The sequence below is a fragment of the Ambystoma mexicanum genome, chromosome 3q (genome assembly GCF_040938575.1).
Source record: "Ambystoma mexicanum isolate Mex_15411 chromosome 3q, UKY_AmexF1_1, whole genome shotgun sequence".
Taxonomy (NCBI): Eukaryota; Metazoa; Chordata; class Amphibia; order Caudata; family Ambystomatidae; genus Ambystoma; species Ambystoma mexicanum.
In genome coordinates, this window is record NC_090926.1 from 613505214 (window position 1) to 613520955 (window position 15742).

Genomic DNA, 15742 nt, shown 5'->3' on the forward strand with positions numbered 1-15742 from the left:
GGTGGTCATGATGTTCTTTTTCTGGTAGGATGCAGAAATGTGGAGGTGAAATGGTGGGTGCTATTGCTGTGGTTTCGAGCACCCCTTGATCGTCATCTGGGAAGGATCCCCCCTTTAGGTGTTCTCCGGGTACTATGATCAGGGTCGAATGCAGTGTTGCAAGCAAACAATAGCCCCTCCATGAAGACGGGAGGTGTAAGTACGCTTTCTGGTCACATACTGAGTAGTAGTCCATCAGTGCAGCAGTACCCTTTCGGAGATCTGGAATAAGCAGTGTTCGGTTGCATCGCTTGTTTGATCCTACTGAGACAGTTCCTTCACTGTGAAAATAAAGTTCATAACTTCTTCCTGGTGCACCTTCACCGGTTTTTTAATTGCTGTGACCCATGTCAGTTTTGCGACGTGTTCTGTCAATATTTGTGCACATGCTTGCTCAACGAGGGCTCGTGTTTCTCCTGAGTAACTGACAAGTCCTTTTGCTTTGCACATAAACGTTGCTTCTTGACATTTATTGTCCATGTATTTTGTCCCTTGTATAGCGAGGAACATTTCCTTGAAACAGTTGGGTTGGTGGTGCTGGCCTTGCATTTTCGGGTATCTGGCTCAAGGAGTTGTAAGTGAACACTGCATGCCTGGAAAGTGCCCTTTATCCTACATAGTGCAAGGTGAATTAGATGTTGTGTTTCATTCAGTGGTACCTCTCGTGGTATCAAGACTTTGGGTGCCGAGATGCATGGGATATTAGAGAACAGACATATAAACTCCCATTAGTCATTAGCCTTCCCATCACACTCATATCAGAGTACCAACGGTTTGAATGTTTGGGATGGGGAACATCTTTCACTGTGTCTAATTGTAAACCACGATAGGCAACATACTTATGTGGGCGCGTTTGTCGTTTTCTTCTATGGCTACGCAAGGGGACCCTTCTACCCCCCAAACCCCCCTTGCACTGCTACGTGAAGAGTAAACACTGAATTATTGCAGAGCGTGGATTGGGAGTTGCAAAATGTGGTATTTATGGTATTATGCACTGTGTTATTTGTTGCTCCATCAACTGGTTCAGTTCTCATTACCTGGGTGCTTTCATTCATTCTTTCACTCAGGGTAATAGGGCAGGAGAAACCTGTAGCCATATTAAGGGCTGTGGTCAACAACATAAAAACTGAGGTAGATGATTGCGGGTAAATGCTAAACAGGGCATGTATGTGACATTTGCGGCATCTGGTGACCTATCAGTTACATTTTCAGTAGACGCAATAACACTCAGGAACTTTCTTGGCCTATTACGATGCAAACTTGTAAGATTTATAGGCAGGTTCTCATTCCAGGTCCCCATGTATCCATCCCATGTCCATTTACGCCCCTCCCCCCTTCTTTTATATGGTCCCCCCAGATAAAAGATGCTCCCTAGTAAATGCCCAAAGCTAGCATTAATATAGTTAAAAAAATTGCTACAAAGTGCAACCCACAACTATATCTGTACATTCTCAAAAAAACTAATTCTCCTCCTACTGCTATCTACATTTGCTGAGTCTTGCAGCGGTGTCAACTCCATAATAGCTGCACCTGCGGAGAGGGAAGGAATGGGTGGGTTTGAGATGGGGGGAGGGAGATAGAGAGAAAGATTTTTAATTTGAGGTGGCCCGTGCTCTAGCAGCAATGCATGTTCTTTTACACAGTTTACATGCACAGATAAAGTTTGGTTAGGGCCACTTTAGGTTGAGGTAGTAGTTTGGTTGTTCTCAGTCCGTGTGTTTTGTGAGGTACTGTTTGGGGCTTTACGAACATCTGAGAGATGTATCCAGTACCACAGCCCCTTTACTTTTACTGCAAGTGGGGTGGAAAACACCACCTCATAAGGTCTGTGGAAGCGGGATGTGTTCCACTTCCTAATGAAACTCCTTGCTTAAGTCCACTCCCCCAGGTAGCAAGGGTTGGGTTGGGGTAGTATAGTAGTTGTAGTTTTTCTCGTTTCTGCGAAGGGAGGTGCAATTTGTTTTGTAATGCATCTTATTGCACGTGAGATATTGTTTGAATTACTCTCCTAAATGGTGGCAGCTCTGTGTGCGCCTGATGCTCTCTGTCTGATGCACTCCATACTGGTGATAGTGGCATTTGCATGTGTCGACCAGTCACTATTTCATGAGGGGACAGGGGGTGGTCCTTACTGGACTGGGTGCGCAATTGGAACACTGCCAGAGGCAGGCAGTACACCCAATGTTTCTTGAGGGTGTTGCATAGTTTGGGCAATCTACTTTTGAGGAGACAGTTTAGTTTTTCCACGTTTGCTTGTGGGTGGTAAATTGAGCACATTTTGTATTTGATCCCCAACAACTTTGCCACTACCTTGAACAATAAATTTAAAAAATTGTTCCCATTGTCTGATCGCATGACATCACACACTCCCGTTCGGGGGAAAACTTCTCTAACAAGGAACTTCGCGGCACACTTTGCATCAGTGTGGGCACATGGACCTGCTTCCACCCATCGGGAAAATGGACACACCACCGGGATCAAATATCTTGCTCCATTACACCTATCGCCCATGTCTGCGTAGTCAATGTGCAGCTCTCGGAAAGGGCCGACAGGGCGGGACAATGTATCCCGTAAAGTTCTCAATGTCATCCCTGTGCTGAACACTTGACATGTTGTACATTGGACCACCATTTGTGTCAGGTGCTCTTGTAAATTCGGAATGAACCAATCTGCCTGGAGATCGGCTGCAATGTGTTGTTTGGAACTGTGGGATGGGAAGTGCAGCTGTTCAAATGCTGCGTAAAGTAGCTCGACAGGCATTACAACCTTTCCTGTTGCTTGCTGTTGCCAGAGGAGATCCATGGGCGATTGAACACAACCACATTTAAGCCAGAGTTCGTGCTCTTCTTTGGGTGCTCGACACTGTAATTCGATGATCTGGGCTATGGGCAGTGTGGTGTATGCATCCGTGGTTGGAGGCCCTGCTGCACCTGCTAATGCGGATTCTGCACTCATGTTTACAGGCTCTGTTCCCCAAAGATATTTCGTCTGTATTTTGAGTGTGAGCTAAGCACTTACCACTGCTACCTTTGAGGACTCTGGAGGGCAGTGATCAATATGTTCTGTAATTCTACATGTTGCACTGGGGACCCATCTGTCCTCCTGAACCCCCTTCTCCTCCAACAGGACAGACCTGCATGCACTGTGGCAGTGATGTAAGCAGAGTCAGAATATATTGTAACCAAACATCCCTTTGATGCTCTTAGGGCCTCGATCAATGCTACAAGATCTGTTGCGTGTGCAGAAAAATGTCTGGGTAATCTATTAATGAAGAGCGTTTCATACTCCTCTTCCTCCAATCTCACTACATCTGCCCTAACATGTTTTTCTCCTGTCTCCAGGTCAATTGATGCTGACCTGTCAACAAAAATATTTCCCCCTCTTCCAGGGCACTGGGTCAGCTGGGCTCATCCTCGCGGTAAAGGTCAGGTCACTCATGAAATACACTATTTACCAACTAAACTAAACAACTAAGACATGCTATTTATTCATTATGGCAGGCACCTGGGCGGCACAGGAATGGGGTGCCAGGGAGAGGGGAGGATAAGATACAGTCATGCTGACCTATACATTCAGGGCTCCATTGATCCCACAGTCCCTGCACCTAAGCTATCCCCTCTGGGGATTGATCTTTGAGTTACCTTTCTCTGCATGTCATATTGCTTGGACGTGTGTTGTTGCTGGGTAGAAATACAGTACTGTGGGCTTTGGATCTTCAGTGTGCGCTTTATGGAGGTTAGGACCTGGGGGTCGGGTGCTTATCAGAGAGCCAGGGGAGTGGGGGTCAGGTTAGTGTTGTGCAGCTGGCATCCTTTGGGATGGGTGGGGGGTCAGAGGCTCAATGGCAGTTTAGTGGAGATGAATAGACACATCCTGGGGCCTGGTACTGTCTCACGCTCTGTGTCGTGTACATTCCTGAAGGCGATACTGATTATTCGCACGACTACAGGGACAAGAGGGATATGGACTTCCAGGGGAACTAGGCTCAAGTGGAGCCAGCATGATTTATTTAAAAATATTTTTATTGCCATTTCTCTAAATCACAAGCCAGCATGATATGTAGAAATTGGGCTCTATGAGCGTGGAACGCGAGCAGCATGGGTCTGTGGCCTGCCTCGTTTAGGGCCTATTGAAAAATGGCTTCACAGAGTGTGGGCATTTCTAGTGCTAGCATTTACTTCTAAGCGCTACGCGGTTTCTGTATGGTGCCCAGGGGCATCGGCTGCTCCCCCTTTTACATTTGATTGCTTCGTATGGATTTCGCCTCATGTGGAAGTGCCTAGTGGGGTGGGATAGGCTCATTTCCATCCCAACACTCTGCCTCACTCGGTTCACATCATCTCCCAAACACCTATCTTTGCCTACAAGAAATCCACGACTAGAGGTAACAGAGTGAGCAAGATTAGACTCACTAACAAAATTAATCCACAAGAAAGTATAACACTATCATGGGGCCTCAAACCTGTGATCGACCACCACCCTTGTGGTAACTGCATAGTTTGCAATATGACGTACAAAGCCAAAGAGATAGATATTGGAACAGGAAAACCCCGGCAACTGACACACTTCTCCAATTCTAATTCAGAGTTTGCAGTATACATGTTTATCTGCCCCTGCAACCTTATTTTGGAAAGACCAATCGAAAAGTAAATACTCGGATAATAGAGCATAAAAGCTGCATAAAGAATGAATTTATCCTTGCCCCGATGGTTAAAAACTTCATAGAAAAAAAGCATGGAAGTGAAGATTTTAAATGGACCATGTTAATGATTATACATGGCACTAACCATAACATTAAAAATAAAATAGTTAGCAAAATAACAAAAACGTATTTATTTGACCCAAAGTGACAAGAAGGGGTTAAATGAGGCCAATGAATGGCACAATATTTGAACAGCCATTTCAAGGCACACCGGCAATCAGCCTCTACCAACACTGTATTAATAGGCTCACACTTCATCCTTGATTTTATCTTGAAAGATAGAAAATGTAATACATTGTAAAGGACATTAGATAATTAACCCACTGAACATCATAACTATCCACCTATAAATCAGGATTCCATAACTTGATTTACATAGTACAGCTTTAAGAACATAAACACTGATACTCACTGAAATCCCGGCGGTTTCTAAGAAACAGACACAGTAACACTAAAAATAAACAAGGGACTCTTACTCTCAACAGAGCCTTACTAAGATGGAGCACTCTACACGCACAGCTGTAACTCCACATTCGATCTAGTCGAGACGCAGAATTCCATGTAACACAACCTACCGCGAACCAAAGGTTTCACTCAAGAGTAACCATAGAAGTCACAGGTAAGTGAGAATGCCTGATAGCCATATTTGAATGACAAGAACCGTAGAATGACTACCCTATTCTAGTGTTCCAATACATATAGCGGCAAACAGATAAACACTTTTGGCCGCAATGCATATATTTTACAGAAACGTCTAGGAAGTTTGGCAAAACGAGATAGGAATATCTGGATTCGCCACGCACTGGAAAATAAGAGATCCAACTACACTTTGAGAAAAAAGAGAAGACCTATACGCTTAATTTGAACCTCTATGACTCAAGAGGTAAGAGCTACGGGTGCATATGAATATAGATATGTTCCAAAAACGTAGAAATCGAGTAAAATTATTCTCCCTTAAATTACAGAAAATGTATTTCCACCTAGATCGCGCAAACAACGCCATACTGCGACCCCTTAATTTGAAAAACAATAAGACACGAAGGCACTGTCCGCTTGGAAATAGGAAATAAAAGACTTCTTGAGAAGGTAAGATTTAAAAGAGAATCTAACAAGAGAAATCATAATAGGGAATTCAATAGTGAACTATTTCAGTCCCTAAATGCAATTTATATGCTTTTTTGTAGACTTCTTAGCAACCCTAAGTGGTTCACGACATCCTGATTTATTCAAGACGCTGCCATTTGGACGTAATCCACATGCTGTAGCAGGTAATATATTTACCAGCTGACTAGCAAAATCAACTGTATATTGTCACCAGGAACTATAGTACTTATAACTGACCTGGTGTTTTCATTTTTTTACCAACCGTTATCCTAAACAATACAATATACTTACTTCAATGATGAAGATCTAGTGCTATATATTAATATTTGGAATGCAAGTGACACCTCCTGACGAATGTCCCAAATGAAAATAGAGGACAGAAACATGTCCAGTCTGTCGATCTAGTAATAATATATCTAGATACTCATATGAAAAGCCTTGAAGTTCTGTCTACCTCAGATAAATTCAACATTAATACAGAGGCAAACACACAACAAACTGAGTAATTTTTATACCCAGTAATCTCTTGAAATGAAAAATATTGTTGTTACTAAGACTATTGTTTTTTTATGTAATAGTTTTAATATTGTATGCACTGTAATGTTTTTCTAATGTTTTCAAACCTTTCTTAATTGAACCATTTATATGTAATTTTTACTACCTTGTGAATAAATGTATATGTTTTTAATGCTAGTGAAATTTTAGCATAACTGTTGATAAATATTCTACTACCTTACGTATACATTAGTACTTAACTTGCAGTAGAAAGTAGGGAAGTCACTTCTTAGTGACAACCTGGGTTTCGCCATCCATTATAGAACCTCAAGGGTCTGCCATCTCACCAGTGCTGTTCAACACGTATATTCAGCATATGGCCAAAATCATCTTCTTCCACTGCTTTCTCTGCTATTCATATGCAGGTGACACTCAGATCCTGGTTCGTCATGACTTCTCTCTTCCTGAGTCGGCAGCCAGGTTCAGGAGTTTTCTGTAGGCCGTGGGTAAATGGATGGGTAACCACTGGTTCAAGGTGAACAACAACAAAACTGAAGTTGTGGTGGTGAGCCCACCCTCGGCGGCTTCCTTCTGGACCCCTGCTTTTTGGCCATCGTTCCTAGGTCCTTTTCCTTCCCTGGTTCCTCTACTTAAGAATCTGGGAGTGAAAATATCTGCTTCACTGTCAATGGAGCCTCACGTTAGTGCAGTGTGTCAGCGGGGCTATTTCCACTTAAAAATGCTCTGCATGATCTTTCCTCTTATCCCAGTGCAGCTTCGCGCCCCAGTGGTCTTGGCTCTACATCTTCTATTGATTACTGAAATTCTTTGTTTCTGGCCCAGCCTGCCTACTTACTGCAACGTCTCAAAGTTCTTCAAAATTCAGCAGCACAAGTGGCTACTTCTATGCCACGTTGCACTCATACCTCGCCTGTGCTGTGGAACCTAGTATCCCAGCACATTCAGTTTAAAGCACTATGCTTAGTGCACCGTGCCTTCTATGGTTGCAATGATGAGTACCCCAGATGAAATGTTGGCCATATTTTCCTGGGAGAGCACTGCGATGGCTGATGCCTATCTTTTTCCCATTCCTAGGTTCAAATGTAGCCAGATCGGTGGACACTCTTTCTCTGTCGCATCTGCTTCTTTGTGGGATTCTCTTCCCTGTGCGCTTAGGGCTATTTCTAATCAACTCTCTTTCCATCAGGCACTGAAAACACATCTTTTTTAGTTTGTCTTTCCTGCTGTTTTTCTGAGTAGCGCCTCTTTTCTTGAACGTCGACTTAACAAATACTGGTAACATAACATAACATAACATACTCACTGTGACCTTAAGGCTCCTTGGAGGTGTGTCTGCAGTCCACACATCCCCAATCAGTGCAACTCGCCAAAATGTGGGAGGGGGCAGGGATTGGGTTAACCCAGCAGCACTGGTTCTGGGAGAATGTCCCCAAATGATGCTCACCCCATATACCATGCTCTAGCTGCCACTGCCACAAGTATAGCAGAACTGCAAGAAGCCTTGTCGGATGCAAACTTGATAGTGGGGAACCACCAGTCCCCCACTAAGAATAGTGGCCACGTACATGAGATATAAAGAATAGCACAGTGAGCACAGGGTTCCATGTGTTAAAATTGCGGCAAAAATGGCTGTGAGCACAAAATATTGCAGCAAAAATGCTGTGGTTTTCACGCCGCAATCCATGTAAAGGATGCGGGGGACACCCCTGCAACCTCCACTCCCCTTAAATGGTGTAATGGCGTACACCTTTGACGGGTCAAACCACAGCATTTTTGCCGCGATTTTTTTACAGGCGGTATTTTTGCCGCAATTCTATCACTGCATACCGACCACATCCCAGTTCTCTCCTATTCACTGTGACCGCCAGGATTCTTGGAGGGGAGTCTGCGATCCATACATCATTATGCAGCGCTCCTTCCACTGTTTACTTCTGATGATCTGTCCCAGTGCTCTGCCCTTTGCCGACCCAGAGAGAGATATTGGCAGCCACCTTCATGCCTGGGCACCCCTGGAGCTCATCCCAGCAGAGATTCCTGGAGTGCACCCATACGCAGCGGGCCTCGGGCAGCCCTCCCCGCCTGAAGTCCAAGCCCAGCTGGGTGTGGGGGGGAAATAAACACGAGGTTTAGACCCCCAAATGCCCAGCAGCGGGGTTAAAGTTTCTGGAAGCAAGAGAGCAGCAGGTTGGCTTGCTGAAACCACCCACAACCCTGGGCACCCTTTATACTCAGGCCAGTAGAGGCTGTTTGGCTGCCTCATACTCACCAGGCCTGGGACTGCTCTGCCCTCCCGAAGTACAAGCCTGGCAGGCAGTTCACCGAAGGGGAAACAACAAACAACATCCATAGACCCACAAATCCCAGCAGCAGGGTCACAACTTTAGGAAAAACAAGAGATCATCCCAGAAGGCATCTCCCGGATTCACTGTCCAGAAAGACAGAAAGAAAAGGGTGTATTTTGGGACTGGTCTGTTGCTTTACACCCCCGGCTATGAGGAGGAGGGCCCAAAAGAATAAAAAAAGAAGAAGTTTGGGAAAAGGTTCTGTCGGAAGGCAGATGGCCTTAATAGAGTATGTACTGGGATTGGGAAGAGAGGGCATAGGGGAGGGGGACGGGGGGGGGGCCTGGTGCTGGTGGAGACAGGTAAAATGTAATGTGTTTCTTCAGGGAAGGTGTCTGGGACAGTCTATGACAGATGAACACTCAGCCACCCCGGGTTGGCCCAGCTACAGGCTACATTAGAAAGACGTGCCATTGAGCGACCAGGGAAGGGGAAGGACAATGTGGTATATGTGCAAAGGATGCTGCTATACAAAGCCTATATGTGATGGATTGCAATGTTCAGAGTGACAAATCATAATCTCAGCATTGGGCAATTTCTTTAGAGGTGGCGTATGTGGACTAATGTAGTGGTCAGTGCTTGCCCGTGTAAGTGTACTCTGGTCATGAACTCTGTTCTCCTAAGAGATGGGCCAATGTACAAGTACAGGGCCTTCCGATAAATACCTTTCCCAAGGCTCCTGAATACTGGCCTAACTGAATATAAGACTGCAAAGTGCAAATGAACGAGCCCCAAGCGTCTCGTTTAGAAACAAAAGGCACGATTTACTCACACATTTAGACATCAGACACTGTTTTTCAAAGCTGAATCTCCCAACAACGGGTATTGGCAGGCCCCTTTCACAGGGGATCCTGCGGGATCAGTGCTTTAAGTAGGAGTCAGAATTGAGGGGGCAGGGCTCTAGTTCGGGTGGGTGGGCTCACTTCCCCCCCGCAGGCACAAGTTTAACCACACAGCTCCTTCAATGAAAGGACTATCTCCTGGGGTTTGCTCCTCTCACAAAAAAACAGAAGGAAGGCTGGGGTGCCTAGTCTCTCCTTTTGTTTCTTAATAAGAGGACCCCCACTAGGCACCCGTTTAGCCAAAGACCTGCATATGGTTAAAGGGCTGCCTGCAGGGATCAATTCTTCTGATTAAGAAAAAGGAGAGGCGATGCCTGCAGGCAGCCCTTTAACCATATGTGGCTTTTTGGCTAAATGGGATGCTTGCTGGGGTCAGACGGGTTTAGTCTGGTGGGAACCCTAGCAGGGCCCCGGCTTGGGAGTCCTTTTTGGACACTGCCGTCGCTCTGCCCTCTATAGCCTCATCCCACTGTAAATGCTGATATGAATTTTATGAAAGCACCCATGTAGAGTTAGCAATGTTGCCCCCCTCACGGTGTGAAGTACCGTAACAGAATCTGACAGTGGAGCACAGGTGAGCGTGGGTTAACTGGCATTGCTCTAAAAGTCTGCATAGACTTATGAGTACTTTTTGCATGTAGTCTTTATGCACCTTTGAATTTTAGGTGCAGTGGGGAATAGGGCTCCACCAGGTGAGCACCCACAGGGAATTTTGCCAGTGGGGGTGGGGAGAAGTAGCTCAGATGTGCACAAGCTTTGCGACAAGGGAAAAGCGATGCTATACAGAGGTATAAATGCAATCTTAAAAAAATAGCAAGGTTAATTAATTCACATGATGTTTTGTGTGTATAATATGTATTATATAATATGTCCCTTGCCACACAGCCCCCTAAAAAAGAGGACTCCGCAGCTCTAACTGCTTTATATCACTATATTGGACAACCCTTTTGGTTGGTTGAGCTTAAAATAATCAATAATGGAGGATGTAAATATTTTATCATTTTCCGACGACAAATACAAAACATTTTTTGACCTCCCGTCAATGCTAGATGCACCCACACCGAACGCAGCTGCTGTTCCGCCCCCAACCACCAACGATTTAGACCTGTTAACACAAAAGAAAAAGAAACTCATCAGAACTGAGTCTCATGGCCAACTCTTGGTTGAGTACTTAAAGGCGGGAGTTATTCCAGAGGTCCTCCAGGTAAAGAACATCCCTCGGGTTTTCCTAGATAACCCAAAGTTTATGGTTGGTTTCAGTGGGGTGGGCAACAAATCCTCAAGGGATTGGGTTATTCTAGTCATTTCAACGGCAGAAGTGGAGGCTAAACAACAGAAGAAAGATCTAGCCATCCTAGAAAAAAAGATTCTAGATGAATCTGTTATTCCAGAGACTAAAACACTGCTTGACAAACTACAAGAGGAAATGGTGAAATTCAAAACATTCACCTTAGACAAAAACATTTGGAAACTAAAAAAAGATATACAAAATTATAAGGAAGAGACTACTTATCCATATCTGGTTCCAGGTTTTTACCAATCAATGAATGCCAACAAAGGCCCCTCCGAGGCCCAAATTGGCCCAGACAATATAAAAAATGTGTTTCTTTCTCAAATTCCAGCAATAGCAGTGATTCAGACTCTGTGAATAATGCTCCCAACAACAGAGGAGGAAATTCCTGACGAGGCCAGTTTTTCAAGGACGGGGCAGAAGAGGCAAAATGCGACAACCGGGCAATCACGGGATGCGCACTCGCCAATGGCAACCACCTCCCCAAACTTGGTGATCCCAAAGTTGGGAATTCCTATTTTCAATCTGAGCCAACACACTCTATCTCCGATTGAAATTAGCCTTCTCAGTAAAGGCCTATCATTCGTGCCTACCAACAATGCTTAAAACAGAAATTGAGATGCGTAACTTTTTTCGCATTGTAAGACTAAAATACTTTTTCCGTGACTAAGACCCTACAATTGACAAGAGGTCCAGTGCCACAGGCTTTAAACCTCCCTCCTCCTTTACTCCATTAACATCGATGATTTCGCCGAAATCATCAGCTTCGAGAATAAAGTACTTCTAGAGATGAGAACTCTCATTAAAACCAAAAATAGATGTATCAACAATCTATCAAAGGAGGAAAAGTTCGCTCTTACTAACCTAGAGAACAATGATTTATTCGTCATTAAGCCGGTGGACAAAGGAGGAGGCATGGTACTATGGGACACTCAACAATACAATAATGAAGTCCACAAACAATTGGCAAATAAAAAAATCTACAGACAATTGCCGGGCAATCCCACCAATACCATACGGGATGAAATCAGCAGCCTTTTGTCTCATGCATTACATGAAGGCTGGATAGATGAGGAAGAAAAAGCTTTTCTCACAACAAGTCAACCCACTACTCCAGCTCTATACTGTTTGCCAAAAATTCATAAAGACCCCAGTCAACCACCAGGGCGCCCCATTGTAGCTGCCATCAGTTCACTACTTGAACCATTGTCAATTTACACAGACTCATTCCTTAGACCTTTTGTATTAAAAATGAGGTTGTATGTTCAGGACACCACAAGCATGATTAAGATCATCAATGAACTTGCCACGGATACAAATGATATTTTAGTCACCTTGGATGTAGAATCACTATACACCAGCATTCCCCAATTGCAATGTATTCAAGTTATCTTCTCGTATCTTGAAACCAGAGAAGACCTTTCGGTCCCTTCTGAGTTTATTTGCGAATGCATTAGAATAGCATTGGTCAACAACTTCTTTATGGTGGAAGATAGATTTTACCAGCAGCTACACGGAACAAGCATGGGTGCCACCTTTGCTCCCGGTTTAGCGAACTTATTTATGGACAACTTAGAATTACAATCTGTGTATCATGAAAATAATCCTTTCAAATTAAACATCAAAGCTTGGCATCGTTATATAGATGATGTGTTCCTCTTATGGCATGGTAGCGAAACAACTCTGACAGAATTTCTGGTGTGGTTAAACGCACAAAGCCCATGCATAAATTTCACTATGAATCTAAATCATCAAAAGATAGCCTTTTTAGATTTAGAGATTTATAAAACACTGCAAGGCACATTAAGAACCACTCTATATAAGAAGCCAACAGATAAAAACACACTGTTGTCATTTAAAAGTTTTCATCCGCAATCATTGCAGGAAAATCTTCCATTTTGCCAATTTTTGCGCATAAGGCGTAATTGCTCAACAAAGGAAGACTTTGACTTCCATAGCAATCACCCTTCGCAAAAACTAAAAGAACAAGGATATCCATCCCATATCATTCGACGTTCATTAAAAAGAGCACGGAATACAAACAGAGACCAATGTTTGGAAAAACGACAGAGTACAAGAAGACAAAATAACATGTGTCTCCACGTTTTCTCCAATTAGCAACGACCTTCGTCGCTGCATCTTGAAAAACTGGTCCCTGATTCAAACTGAAGATTTTTCTGTGAATAAACCACGTTTTGCGTTCACGCGCATGCCAAATTTACGTGACAAATTGGTACACACTTACCAAGTGCCAAGGGCAACTCCAGTCCAACAACAGACTACACTGTGGCATTTGCCACCAGTGAGCGGTCATTTTAAATGTGGTAACTGTTCGGTGTGTCGTTTGACAAAAAATGTAAAAACTGTCAACCTGAAAGGCCTAATTTGGCATGTAAAAGCCTTCACCAATTGTAATACACCGTGGACAATTTACGCCATCATATGCCCGTGTAAGCTAATATATATTGGGAAGACAAAAATACCTATAAAGCAGAGAATCTGCGAACATCGGTCATGTGTCAAGAATTCAGTGCCTGACACCCCTTTATTTGCTCATTTTGTAAAAGCAAAACACACTGTTGAAGACATTGAGTGGTATATTATCCAAACAGTGCCAACACACCCCCGTGGAGGGGACCATGATCGAAAGTTGAGACAGCTTGAACAGAAATGGATTTACAATCTGAACACTGTCCAAGCTGGGCTCAACATCAGAATCAAATGGAGTTTGTTTTTGCATAAGTAGGTCACTTTTGACTACATGCATGCCATGGCCTGTAAACTGTAAACTAAGGAGGCACATATGTAATATATGCAGGGCACAACATATGCACATCCACTAGTGTATGTTTAGTCACTCAATATGCATGTTTGGAATATGTTTGAACGCTACTGCTTTTCCAATAAATTTATTCTGTCATGTGGAAATGTTGCAACACGTGCACACAAGGTTATTGTATAGCTGTTTGAGCAAAAGACAAGGCGGCATAAATGTCAAGCAGTGTTTCAACATTTATCCCACAAACATGCTGACTGTTTGGTGAACTACAATAAATTATAAATGTTTGTTTGGTGAACTACAATAAATTATAAACATTTGAATAAATGTTTACAACCATGGTTGTTTATCTCCATGTAGCACACATTCTACAATGTGCTTCGGCATTCTAGCCTTTTTTCGTCTCGGTCGCGCCTGCCATTTTTCTTTCTAAGATGGCGGACTATTTTTAACGAATCCACATACACAGCGCAAGTCTAGCTTTTTCGACAGGAGCGATTTCGCATAGATTTGGCAGCAACAACACGCGACCCCTGCCAAAGCAACAACAGCGCCCGGGACCAAGAACGCTTATCTAAAAGCTTTGAATGTAGGTACCTTTATTAAATAACGCGCTTGTGATATTTGGACAGACAGCATCCTGCTTGCTTTTTATGGGCTGTTACATCTTCGCACTTTCATTTGATAGATTAGGCGATTCCCAAACTCCGACACGATGGGACAGAACACGTGAAATTCCGTCCGTGACCAAACAAAGCTATACACAAGCATATTCTGCTTGAATTAAGAGGTACGCTTCCTTTAATAGCACAGCATAGATCTAATGCCTTTCAGATAACATTGAAGTGCAACCGATAACAACAGATTGTGCCACTTGAGATACTTATTCAATTTATTTCGTTCATTGCTTAAGATCTCCCTGTTTTTGCTCTTTGCTCTCAGCTTGTTTAATTAGTTTTCCATTAAACCTCTCTTACTTAATAAATTAAGTGGGAAATGGGAAACAAATATTTTCAAAAAGTGCATTTGTTTCTTGCAGCTCTAACTATTGTGAAGAAATCACAGTTTGGACTATTGAATTCCATCCACATTTATATTCAAATCAAGGCCACACACGTCAATCAAATTATAAAAAGGTTAGTTGAATTAGTTGCATGTGCACATTTATAGAGATACAATACTCTGTTTTTATTTTGTTACCAATACGGTCTCTCGTTTTGGTTTTTAGATTGTCACTCCCGAAGGGAATCAACCAATGAACTATTTCTGAATTCCAATTTTGGTTATCTGTATACAAAGTCCTGAAGACGGGTCCAGCACATGCCTGATAGCATTAAAAAACCAGCTACAGAGCTTGATTAACTTTCGCCAGGACCTAGAAACACACTTTCCTTTGTTGACAAAGTCAAGGACAGTAAATTGTTGTTTGATATCTTATTTAATGACAAGATGTTCACCTCACACTTCTACTAACCCCACAACATCACCAGTATATGATGATTGTGTTAAGTTTAAACAAACTGGTTGAGAAAATTGATTTCCAGTATATGTTCTTTTCTGTAATGTTATGTACAAACAAAATGCATTTTTGTCTTTCTTTTTAACATAAACTTCTTTGAGTATTTTGTATTTATGAATTAAAAGATGTATATCTCTATCAATTTCTGTCGTAATTAATTAATCGACATGAAAGGTAGCACTCTGTGCAACTAGACATACCGTGTAGGCGGGTAGCTGTTTCTGTGGTATTTCCTTTCATGCATATGCTTACAGTAGTCCTTTGCCACACAGCCCCCTAAAAAAAAGGACTCTGCAGCTCTAACTGCTTTATATCACTGTATAATATGTATGTCACAGCTGACAATCAAAGTGAGATAGTTCTGTGGCGATATGTGCATGTTGCAGAGATGTGCGTGTAACATACAGACTGCAGGATCCAGTGCAAGTAATATAGTTTCAATGTTAATCCACTTGGTACAGAGGGTGTGTGTTGCTTTTTTTAATTAAACTTTCTTTATTGGTTTTCAAACAACAAACAGACAACTATAACAGGCTACCTTCAGCCCATAGATCTTCCCAGCCCACCCCCCAGCGCGCCGCATTACAGCCAAGCATATACATACATCA